General features: G+C 40.8%; 1 protein-coding gene and 1 long non-coding RNA gene across 10 annotated transcripts in view; one reads left to right on the top strand and one right to left on the bottom strand.

Annotated features, from left to right (window-relative positions):
• Positions 1-13,117, bottom strand: part of TENM2 (teneurin transmembrane protein 2) — a 1,285,801-nt gene that overhangs the window by 704,133 nt on the left and 568,551 nt on the right. The window lies entirely within an intron of this gene.
• On the top strand, positions 2,825-10,467 carry LOC129059611 (uncharacterized). 2 transcript variants are annotated; one of them, XR_008525620.2, is made up of 4 exons: positions 2,825-2,986; positions 6,491-6,624; positions 9,346-9,490; positions 10,068-10,467. It is a non-coding gene; the product is annotated as an uncharacterized LOC129059611 (long non-coding RNA). The 2 variants fall into 2 exon arrangements; XR_008525619.2 differs by having other exon boundaries at positions 9,346-10,467.

Here is a 13,117-nt window from a genome sequence, read left to right as displayed (position 1 = left end):
GCACTCAGTAACTCACTGCCTTACCTCCTGCTTTCAGGAAAGCTGGCACAGCCATCCCTTCCAAGAGCGAATCTCTCCACGCTCACCATCTCTTTAACTGCCTCACTTAGTCATACCCGGCCTTTTCGAAAACCAAAGCACCAACAGGCACACAGAATATCCCAGCCCAGCAAATGACGAAGCTGAAAGGTGGCGCTAGGGCTCTGTCTCTCTGTCTCTCTTCTTATTTTTATGGTTCTAACGTATACATGTTAGCATTTGATCCCACTTAAAATATTTACTTCATGATTTGTGGTAGAGGAAATGTCATTTAAAAAAATTCCTTTAGCTTAATTACAAAAGATGTAAATGTGGTCTCACTTGCAGAAAAAAGTTACTCTTAACAATGAGGTGTAAATTGGTGTCTGCCTAATCTGTTCACAGTAGGAATAAAGCCTAACACTCGCCTCCTCACCCTTATTTTTGCAGTAGTACCTGGGAAATTAATACCTTCTTGGGAGCTCTTGTAGCATCTCTGATTTTTTAAGGGAAAAACAACACAGGCGTTTCATCTTGATCTTTCTACCAGCTGTAAGGACATTTATTTTGCTCCATTTTGGGCATCTATTTTGAACCATGGACCACAGTTACATTGTCTGACCTCCGTCATGGGCAGCGAGAGTCCAGCCTTCTCTGGCTTCTCCTCTCCCTCTAACAACTATGGCCTCCTGCACATCCCAGAATGGAGTGAAATTAATAGGGGAACCAGAACGTTATTTATACAATGACCTTGGGCTCCTGGGGGAATTGCAGGCCCTATTCTTTCACTTATGATGTTTTACATTTCAAAGAACCTAGCTCTCTTTGATATTAAAGAATGAAATGTGCAATGTAATTGTTATTGTTTTATGACCTTTAATAGGTTAATCAGGCTGCATCAGGTTTTCCAGCATGTGATTCTGTACCAAAGGAAATGATCTGCCTCATAGTAGATGGATTCTGACAAAAGGGCTCAATATTAATATTTGAGAGGATGAATATACGAAGGTACGTAAATCCTCATGAAAAAATGGTGATTTTGCTTACGTCAGTTCCTCTGTGGATAATAGCAGTTTCTCAATTGGCATGATTGACATTTTGGGCTGGATCATGGCTTGCTGTGGGGCTGTCCTGTGCATCACGGGCTGTTAAGTAGCATTCCTGAACTCTATCCACTAGATACACACAGCCCACCTTCTCCCCAGTTCATGACAATCTAATGCCTCCAGGCAATGCCAAGTGTCCCCTGGGGAGGAAAATCAACCCCAGTTGAGAGCTATGAGGGTAATTTTTTAAAGGTGAGGTGGGGATGTTCTTTTTGGAATTATGATATAGTATAGAACCTACTGGCCGAAATGATAATTCATATAATAGGAGCTAACGTTTCTTCAGGGTTCTATGTGAACCAGTTAGCACTATGCCAATTGCTTTATAGGTTTGATCTCATTTGATCCTAAAAACAAACCTATAAGATAGCAATTATGATCTGCATTTTACAGCTACGGCAACTGAGGCTTAGAGGAGATAAATAATGTGCTCAAGACTGCCCAGCTGTGAAGTGGAAGAGTTAAATATGCCTAAACCCAGAGCTCCCTTACAGGTGGCACTCTTCCCTTTCTGGTGTACATACCATCACTCTCCCTTTGGTTATAATCTGAATATCTGCATTAAATTCAGGAGTTGATCAAGTACCACTGTGCTAGGAAAATCACCTACATGCTAAACAGATCTAAGAAAAAAAATAAGGCGATGCTTGCCCTCAACTATTGCATGCAAAATGAAGAGTATAATACAGAAATAGGTAATAAAAGGTAAAATGCAGTAAGAGAGACTAAAGAGATTAGAGTCGGACGGCTCTGGGACCACAGCCTTCAATGTACACAAGAGTCACCTGGGGTGGTGTTAAAATGCAGGTTTTGATTCAGTAGATGTGGAATGGAGCCTGGGATTCTGTATTGCTAACCAGCTCCTGGGTGATGATGGCACTGGTCTGAAGACCTCACTTCAAGCAGGTCACTGTTACTGTGCTGGGAAGTGTAGCTTCCATGCATTTGAGAAGTGAGGCACAACAGTATGGATCTGAGATGCCAAGGAAGCATCATCACGGAGTGGGAAGGGTGAGAGGAGGGGTGGGGATTGCCTTGGTCGTGAGAGCCACCCTTGTCTGTCAGCCCTGCACTTGGAGCAAATATGGAGTGCCTGCATCTGTCGACCACCCACATATACAGCTAAACATCTGCTATTTTTAAAGGACGGATATTAATTTGAAGCACGAAAACACCTACCCATTGAACATAACTGATTTCTGCAAACACATTATATTCTCATGAGCAGTTTCATACTTTTGGAAGAGAAGATTTCTTTCTCCTCAAAATACTATGATATGGGATGCATAAGAAATATCTCCATGCCCCCTTACTCCCACCCCTACAGACACTGAGACATGAATGGCTGTGGAGCTGCAATGGGCCACATGTGTATTTAACAAGGAAAAAAACTACACGTGGGAGGCCAAAAACAAAATGAGATTTTTTTAATCCAGTGAAAATCACCATTAAAATGATGGTTCTGAGGACTGTAAACTGCATTACCATTTGTTTAGCTGTGCTCAGAAAGTCAGAAACCAAGTCCTGTAATAAACATTCACAAAGCAATGGTTTGAGAACTGATCTCCACTAATGGTTGTGGCCTCTTCACCCAGACCACAGTGACCATGACAGATCACAAACTGTTTTGTGACATCTGGATTTGACTGGGGGTCAGAATGAAGGGGATGAATTTTGAGTCACTTGGCTTTCTGGACACATTCAGCTAATTCTCCATCCACATTGCAGGGGGACACAACAGAGGGATGATTTGCTGGGATGTACAGATGGACCATAGTTAATACAAAGGCTGAGACGCTGAGAAGTGGAACCAACCAATTACTGCCATATTCTACTCAGATATGAAGTGGGAGGTCTGAATTGTATGTATTTGAGGTTATGGGTATCACCACCATTCAAATTGCATTGTACACTGATGGAGTAAGATTGTGAGTTTATGTTCATTCATCAAGTTCCCACTATGTGCCAGGCCCTGGGATGTATAGATCAACACTGTTGCTCCTGTCCTCAGGGGTTAGCTGAGATAAAGTGTTCCCCATTCATGAATCATTTGTGTTATACCTTGATGATTTTTACTGCTGACTGTACCTAATTGATATGTACTCAGTTTTTTTTTTCCTTGGACCAGCAGTCCCCAACCTTTTTGGCACCAGGGTCTGGATTCATGGAAGACAATTCTTGCACGGACCCAGGGGATGGTGGTGGTGGGGATGGTTTCGGGATGATTAAAGCACATTACATTTATTGTACACTTTATTTCTATTATTATTACATACTCACCATAATGTAGAATCAGTGGGAGCCCTGAGCTTGTTTTCCTGTAACTAGATGGTCCCATCAGGGGGTGATGGAAGACAGTGACAGATCATCAGGCATTAGATTCTCATAAGAAACGCACAACCTAGATCCCATGCATGAGCAGTTGACAATGGGGTTCGTGCTCCTATGCGAACCTAATGCTGCTGCTGCTGATCTGACAGGAGGTGGAGCTCAGCTTCACTCACTCACCTGCCACTGCTGCCGTGCAGCCGGGTTCCTAACACTACTGGTCTGTGGCCTGGGGGTTGGGGACCCTTGCTTTAGACAATTTCAGTTTTTATACTTTCAATTTGGCCTCATCTTAAGTAACAATATCTGTGAAATTATGTGTTTGAAGTACTTCTCAGGAATGACCAAACCAGTCGTTAAAATATTAAAATATACTTCTGTGACTATTGGAAGACAAAGCCTACCTCAGCCTTGGGAGTGTCTACCACCACCCTGGGACTGTGGCCAAGCCTCATGGGCTTCCCCAGGATCCAGAAAATTCAAAGTCGGACCCGGCACAGGTTGGGAGCTTCTAGCATCCTGATGCCACACTCCAGACAGTGTCTGTTCTGACGGGCTTGAACCCATTCCTTAGTGGTTTTGCTTCCAAAAAGCACTCAAGGTTTCTGTTTCATGGTTTTTAGAAGATCTTCTATGCAATTATCTTAAAAACAAAATAAACCCTCCTGCTCCAAAAGCCTGTTGCACAGAAGTTCCAATTACTAAATCTGCAATATGAGAAGTTATATTTTCTCCAAGATTCAAATTCTCTCTTCTGTAAAATGAGTATGATGTAAACATTTCCTACTTCATGGATTAAATCAAGATTTTTTTCAACCTCAGCACTATTGACCTGTTGGGCCAGATAATTCTCGCTTGTGGGTGACTGTCCTGTGCGTTGTGTGATGTTTAGCAGCCTCCCTGGCCTCTATCCATGAGATGCCAGTAGCATCTTGCAAGCCATGGCAATCAAGAATGTCTCTAGACATTGTCTAATGTCCCTGGAGGGCGGCATCGCCCCCCTATTGGGTATGACTGAAGTAAGTGAAATAAGCCAGGTACAGTCTCAGGCTAGGATCGGGCTCCTATCATAACCTCAGTAGTATTCAGTATACTTATTAAGCATTTCCTACATGCTTGACATGCTTCTAAGTACTTTAAATCTATTGCTTCATTAAACTGTTACATAATCTTGTGAGCTAGGCCTTGTTATTATTCCCATTTTATGAATGAGGAAAATAAATGCAGGAGAGTAAAAGTAACTTGCTTGAAATTCCGTAATGAGTCACTGGCAGAGCTGGGATTTGAACACAGGCAATCCGTCTCCAGAGCTCATGCTCTTAGCTTTTTTGCTTTCCTACCCTTGTAGAAGAGGAAGTCTCCACAAAATAGGCATCATGGTGACAATTGTGATGGTAAGAATATTGATGAAAATTACGTAATCACACAATAGGCTAAGATTTTTATATTAAAATTATATTTCAAATTTTAAAAACTCACAAAGAAGCATATAAGGTACTTGATAAGAAATTCAAATATGGATCATCCATAATTAAATTTTCACATGCCAATGGTTTGTGTATACGCACACACAATTTTCTCAAAACGATTAGAAAACTCTTAAATTTCCCAAAGCCGATAAAGATTAAAAACAAACAATAACAAACTTAACATTTTAAAATAAGGAAATGTGCATTCTGGTAAAATCCCTAATTGACATTATAAGGAGTTCAGAGATTTCAGAAACTGTGCAAACATGCAGGGCTGTCCCACTGCTGTGAGAAGACCCTTTGGAAAATGAGATGCTGTGATCAACACGGGCACCTAAAATACAAGTGAGACCAAGGGATGGGGGGCGCTTGCTGCACTCCCCATTGGTGAATGAGCCTTGCATGTTTTCCCAGGGATTCTTCTCACCCCAATGTCCTAGGCAGACAGTATACATCAAAAGCATTCACACAGACTGAATTCTACTTATCAAGGGTGGTCTAAGCGAGCTCAGAAAGGTCCATTGACCTACTATGGTGGCTAGAGAACTATCTCTCTAAGCTGTCTTTCTACCTAGCAACAAAAGGAAATATTTTGTGACATTAAATGCCCCTGGAAACAAAGTGTGGGTTTACATAAGTACATATGTACTGTTTCCTCTGACAAACAAAAACTCATACCCCAAAATCAAAATCAACACAACTAGAATAAGCAAATGTACACATTGAATTTTGATGTGACAGATAAATATATATATATGTAAGTATACATACATATATATGAAAGAGAAACTGAACTGTAGACTAAGAATAACAATTCAGAAAGATGCCATTATTGCCTTCCTCTAAAGTTTTAGAATCCAGGCTACCATTGAATTAAGTTCGTCATTGTTGAACACAGAAAAATGAGAGCTTTTCTACATTTGACTGAAAATCTTTGCATTTCTACCAGTCTGAAATAGAAACTTGCAATTAAATCAATTAAGCAATGAAAATCAAATATTCCATTAAAATCTAATTTTCCTCATATCTGATTGGTTGTAACTCAACTGAGCTGGAAACAGATGACAGAGGCAAAATGACTCAAACTCTAAGACATGGAGACAGGAGAAAGGGAAAATATTTAACATGTTCATAGGAAATTTAATAAGGGCATTTTATTTTCCTTCTGCTTGTGTAAGTTTAACCATTAGGGGTTCCCCAAACATAGGATTTGAGAACTAATGCGGATGACTGAAATGAAAACAGCAAGGTTCCTTTCTCCTCTATCTTCTTTTTGCAATCATGTCATTGAAGTTTCTTTGTCGCCTTATGGAATTTGAAAAGGCTCGACCGAGCTCATTTCAGAGGGGGCCGTGCAGCTTTGGAGCTCCCCAGCAGGCCCAGAATTTAGTTGCTACGACTGACAGTCAGATTGAAATTGGCTGTGTTTACTGATTCCGAGAGTTAGAGACCCAACATGTCAGGGAGGGATTTATTCTTCTTAGTAGCAAATGGAGGAGTTGTCTCTGGGGGATTTAGGGAAAGAACACGCCAACTGACTTACACATTCTTTTCCCCTCGTTCTTACAGGTGACACAAGCTAGCTACTTCCATACCAGCAATCCCTCCATGAATGGAAGGCCAAATCTCCAAATATGAGGTGGAAAATGACTTCTTATATTGTACAAAAAGCAGTACAATGAGGAGAAGACAATAACTTACAAGTAAGATGTTTTTCCAGGGTTTAACGGACAGCAGGGTATCCAACCAAGTTTGAGTTAAATATAATATTGAATATGAATTTTTGAAATATATAAATGAGCAAAAAGAAAAGAGAAAAATTACCATAGTAAGTTTCAAATGTTAAACACAAAGGTGCAGTTGGTCAGTATTTCTCAGATGGCTTTTTAAAATTCATTCGTCAAAACTATTTTTAAGGCCAAACCGCTGAGATCTCCCAGAAAGCAGCTCATGTGTTTGGTTGTCGTAGCCAGCCCCAAATTAGGTAGATCTGAGAAAGTAGAGAGAGCTGCAAATGCTTTTCCAAGTGCCACTGGAAACAAGTGTGTGTGTGTTTGTGTGTGCATGTGTGTATGCATGTGTGTGTGTGCGTGCACGCGCATGACTGTGTGCTGGGGCAGAAAGGAAAGTGTTTACTTCAATTGGTACCATTGCTTTCCAGAGAGATGAGTGATGGGAAATGTGTGTTTTTAATCCTGACTATTGAAAAAAAATTAATTTATAAGGATTTTCTTTGCTTTCCTACTCACACTCCCCCCAAGCATCTGTCTACTCTGAGCAATTGGAACAGGTTGGAGGAGGAGGAGGAGGAGGAGGAGCAGAGAAAGAGAGAAGCTCCTTTGAAAGTAAACAACTGCTCTTGAGTTTCTTATCTTTGCCACTCTTTTGGCCCAATCCATTTCTTGGTCAGACTGATAGTGGTTAGGAATACAGGCCCTGGGGTCAAACTGGTTGGGTCTGAATTCCAGCCCCTCTGTGTACCAGCTTAGTGACCACGGGCAAATTACTTCACCTTTCTGTGCCTCAATATCCTCATCTGCAAAGTGCAAAAAATGGCAGTACACATGCCCTAGGGTTGTTATGAGAATTAACCATAAAAGTCACTTAGAATGGTGGCCATTGTAAGTGTCTTTTCTCCACAGCTAAGTATCCACAGCTCTGAATGTACCTGTCACTGCTCCATCCACCCTCAAAGCAGGACTATAACCCACAATCTCCTTTGCCATTGGACTCCTTTAAATGATGAACACTGTATCGTGAGGTCACTGAATCTAAGCATCTGATCAGAACAAGTGTCAGAAAACGAATGAAAATAATCATCACTCCCTTTAAAAACACATATGCTCAAGTCTTTGCAAGGAGTCTGGCTGGGTTATCATCTTTTCTATTTAGAGTATAATGCAGCCAGCTATTGCACCAAGGCATGGTAACCTTCCTTACTTCAATTTAACCATTGCTGTGGTCCAGAACAAGGTCACTCCTATTTTAGAGTCTAGATAAATCACAATTTGTTGTCCATAAAACTGGAGGATGGTACTGCAAAATAAGTGAGAAAATGGATATTGCTGTGATGGGAATTCTGGACAAAAAATTAAATTGTGCCAGGGGAAAGCCTAGAGAATGACCCTGAGACACTTCCCATGAGAATCAAGCCCTGTTTGAGAAACTCCTCGCCATGTGCCATTATGTTGTGAGACCTGAAGAGGACCCTTCCATGCTGACAGAAGACCCCCATCTCGCCCTCCTCCTCCCCTTCTCAGGGAGACACTGGGCTCTGTCCAGCCTGCCTGGCCCACCTGGGATCTTCTAGGTCTTTCTATCACAATACTGCTTTAGAAAAGTCTGTGTGAAGGAGGGGACTCTGGTATTTAACTCCATCCATCAATGTCAACCCCTCTTTCCCCTCTACCCCAACAGCTTGGACCATTTACCTAAAAGCTGAATAGTCTAAATGGATGGATTTTGTGCTGGTCTCATTAGAAAGGGAAATTAGCCAGGCACCATTCAGCTGTGCAGAAGGCATGCTGATCCTGAAAGCCCTTTCCAACTCCCGCCCCTAATCTTTTCTTCATCACATATGACGTCCATGATTCCCTTAACATTTCTTAAAGCTTTCATTATCCACCACTCTAGTTTGTAATGAATACAAAGCTCTGAGTTCCCATCGCCTTGTCTCGTTACCCAGCCCAGAGCTAGGCACAGATCTGGACACTATGTGAGAGTAGATGACTTCCTATGCCGTCCTGCTCTTTGACACCTGTTTATACATTCATAGTTGGCTTTTGATAAATCAGCGCTATTTATTGACACAGTATTATCAAAAGTTTAGGTCCTGCTGCCCCTCCAGCCCCATTTATACTACCCTCCTCCCAGCCCTGTGTTCCTGACACACTGACCTGCTGTGAACTCTTGGGAACTGTAGGCTCCCTGTCACCATTGAGCCAGTGCTCATGTCTTTATGTGTCTGGAATGGTCTTCCCTGCTCCTCACATACTTTACTATTCTCCATCCTTCAGTTTCAGCACATGACTCATTTCTTTAGAGAAATCTTCTCTGATTCCATCAAGCTTCATCAGTTTCCTTTGCTGTGTGTCCTCTAGAACCATGTCTGTCTATCAAAGCATCTTCCCCAGCTTGTAATTATGTTTTTATTGGTTGCTTATTTGATTAATGTCTTGTTTCTCTACTAGACAATAATTCTGTTCCGAGGGCAAGAACTATGTCTCATTCATTCATTCATTCATTCATTCATTCATTATTAACTTACCATTGCACATCAGCACCTATCATAGTGTCTGGCAGCTAGTAGGTGTTTACTAAGTATTTGTCAAATGAATAAAGTTCATGCAACCATGAGGGGCAATGCCATTAGGATGTTTAAGAATGTAACTCCTCTAGTTATCTATTACTTTTTATCTCCCTAGAGACAGCAAGAGAAGAAATCTCAGTCATATATGCAAAACATCTTTATGGAATACCTCCTATGATCCAGGCTTTGCAGACAAGCCAGTCATCTTGCATGCCCAAAGCAGCAAACTCCTCCAGTGCTGATGGGCATTACCTCCAGTGGTAATGAGCATTACCAGGCTACAATGTCAATGGGTGTCTGCACAATGCTAACATAATCCCTTTTTTGTTGGCGGGGGGGTGGAAAGGATGGGAGCTCATCTTCGGTTCTTAGTAATCTCAGTGGCATTCAGCCTTGACTAAATATGGTGGCTTCCTAAGAAGTGCTTCAAAAATATTAGATGAATATTAGTAGCTCCAGAGAATCAAGGTAAAAATCATGGGAAAGAATTATCATTCTCAAAATTAATACTAAATAAAAAACTAATGATGACAAGTGAAGTTTTCTGATGTACTGAAAAAGGACTACAGCACCCACTTGACTCTGCCTAATGTGCACCTGAGTATATTTATGCAGCTTGAACTTTAGGATTTTATGGAGTTCTGATTAATAACACAGCTATTCCAGGCTATTTGGTAAAAGTGGACCAAGAATTTTGCCGCCTTGCCTAGCTCATTCATTTGTGATAGCTTTGCAATGACAATAGCCTAGAGATACTTTTCAGGGCACTCGAGAATTTCGATTAATAAGTAATAGACTTAAGTGATTTATTGCAGGTATTATGCTTTTTCTCCCCAGAAAACCCACAACCTAGCTGTTCAGGGAATGAACTATTTGAGTACAATTGCCACGGAGCTGTTAACTTCTGTGACTGCCTGGCTTGAAGGAGTTCACCCACATCCCCGTGTTCCCTCACCAATAGCCTAGAAGTCAACACCAACTTGGGAGCCTTCATGATTCAAGTACCCCAGAGATTGCCATTAGCTGTCCCAATAAGGAGCAATCTGGGGACCTTTCGAATTACACAGAAATGAATTAACATATGAACACTGTGCCCCTAAAAGGCACACAATGGAGTAAGTTTGTCCAATCATTTAACTTACACAAAACTGATGCCAGGCTTTTGGCAAAAATAAACAAATGAATACATAGATAGATTAAATAATTCAAAACTTATATTTTATGGGTTTATTTTTATGTGTGTGCATGTGTGTGTGTGTGTGTATGTATGTGTGTGTATATATCCATATAGAGAGATTGGTTAAATGTTATGGAGAAATAAAATAACCTATACACTTATATTTTGTTATGGATTTGCTCATGAGTTTAGTGTCAAAGACATACATTTATTATATACTTCTTTATGGTTTACTGTTGATAGATGTATACAAGGATTAATGGATAGATAGACAGATGAGCGGGCAGATGGATAAAGAATCTATAGCCTTATGTTTTCCTTTCAGGTTGCTTACTGCTCATGCATTTACTGGATCTCTTTCCATGGGAAAGTGAGTGCACTGACAACAGCAATCTTGTATTTCTTGTTCACCACTTCATTCTCAGGGCCTAGAAAAGGGCCTGACACATAGTCAACACTATTTTCTGATGTAATAAGCACTTTACACTTTACCATATATAAATACACATGCATTACTAAACAAGGAGGTACACATACCTCATGGATGGCTCAAGGGATTTTCATAAGTAATTTTGATTATATTTAATCTCTCATCTCCATAATGACAGGGACTTTAGAATCTCCTCCCCTACCAATAAGACAACTCCACTATATGAGAAGGTTATGGCTGGGCACGGTGGCTCACACCTGTAATCCCAGCACCTTGGGAGGCCAAGGCAGGTGGATTGCCTAAGGTCAAGAGTTCAAGACCAGCCTGGCCAATATGGTGAAACCCCGTCTCTACTAAAAATGCAAAAATTAGCTAAGCGTGGTAGCTCATGCCTGTAGTCCCAGCTACTTGGAGGCTGAGGCAGGAGAACTGCTTGAACCCAGGAGGTGGAGGTTGCAGTGAGCCAAGATTGCACCACTGCATTCCAGCCTGGGTAACAGAGCAACACTCCATCACACACACACACACACAAAGTAATTGATTGTGTAGAAAGTACTCTAGCCTTCAGGGATGCACGCGGTGTCCGGGGTGTTGTCAGTGTAAGTGTGTGAAAGATTCCACTCCTCTAGAACATACTGCCAGGCCACAGATCAGCTGACTGCTGTTAGCAAATTCTTGGATGCAGGAGGGGTGTGCGAAGATGTCTGCATAATGAGATTCCTCTTTCTCCCTCCCTGAAATGTTAGAGCCATAAACGCCCACCACTCAACCAAAGTCGAAAGTGATTTCTGACTCCTTGGTGGAACAAGAATATTTATACTAATATTTTGATCCTAAAAGGCAAGAGTTGTGAGAAACTGGCACTAACGTAAATCAGCACTCAGGGAATCCTGCACCGTAATAAAATCTATGCTGGGCACAATATGCTTCAGTAGTACAGCGAACCAGCAGAACGTACATTTGCCTCTAGCTTGTAGCTAGGTATATTCACTGCACCATATGCTGGTTTCTTTAAGTAACCCATTACACAGAAATTAAATATCTTGTGACAGATTGTTTTGACAGTGGAAAAAAAAGAAAGCGAAGAGAGTGGGAGAGATTTAATTTTTTAAAAAATGCATTTGACTGAAGGCAAAACGTTAGGTAGATGTTAATTTAACAGATGTCTAGTTTTGCATCATCAGCCTGAAACAGGCAATTTCTGGCAAGCCTTCTCACCACATCGCAGCACAAAATCCTCTCAATTCCACATGGATATGCCTTTCACAACCTTCCGAGTGAGCCATTTTCATTCAAAGGAAATGCCTGAAATTACTCAGGGAAGATGCTAACACCTGGCAATAGTTTTGAAGGAGGAATCCATGAATGCATAGAAGTATAATGGAACGAAAGTCAGCTCACAGCAATGTTTTAGTTGATAGAAAAAGCAGAAGGAAATGTATTCACACTATAAAAAAAAAAAACAGCTAACGCATCACAAAGTTACTGTGTATGATAAAAAATAACCTCCATCCCCATGGTGGTAACAGGTAGAGTTCTTTTTTTAAATCTATGGTACAGGTACATCAGATCTCCATTGCCATTATTGAGATGTTGTTTGAAAACAAAAGCATCTGAAGAGGGACACTTTTGGTCCTCATTGTTTTTAGGCTGCTTCTTTTTGAAAAAACCCCACTCCTCCATATTAGGCCAATACAGAAATCTAATAGTTACAAGATGTATAAATATCTGATTTATATATAACTGCATAACAGCTGACTTGGATAGCAGTTGACTAGCTGATATCATGTTAGTTTTGTTATTCAGCAGACATTTAATCAAACTTAATTAACTTGGATTTTGTAATTTTATTTTCATTTTGGAGCCAGTACATTTTATTTTTAGGACACAGATATTTTCATGAGCCTTATAAGGTTCAAGTGTACTAGATACGGTACAGGAGTGACCAAGAGGGAAAAAAAAGGCCTTTCACATAAAATAAAACAAAGCTTATAGATTTGGGGTTGGTGTTATCCTCAGTCTTTTCACACCAAAGATATGTTGAAATTCATTCCTGGGTGGAGTCCATAAGATTACTCTGCCATGATTGGCTGAGCTGATACACCATCACAAACACAGTTCCTAGCACAGTTCTTTTGCGATAGATACTTCTAGAAAGAAGGAAGAGAGGCAGGAGAGGAAGGAGGGAGGGAGAAAGGAGAAGGAGAATTCTACCATTGATACTGAAGATTAAGAATCTATTCTTGTAGTTCAAAGGCTGCTCTACAATTCTGCAGGATT

This window comes from Pongo abelii, chromosome 4 (assembly GCF_028885655.2).
Source record: "Pongo abelii isolate AG06213 chromosome 4, NHGRI_mPonAbe1-v2.0_pri, whole genome shotgun sequence".
NCBI lineage: Eukaryota > Metazoa > Chordata > Mammalia > Primates > Hominidae > Pongo > Pongo abelii.
The sequence above is the reverse complement of the archived record's forward strand: the minus strand, read 5'-3'. Positions and strand labels throughout refer to the sequence as shown.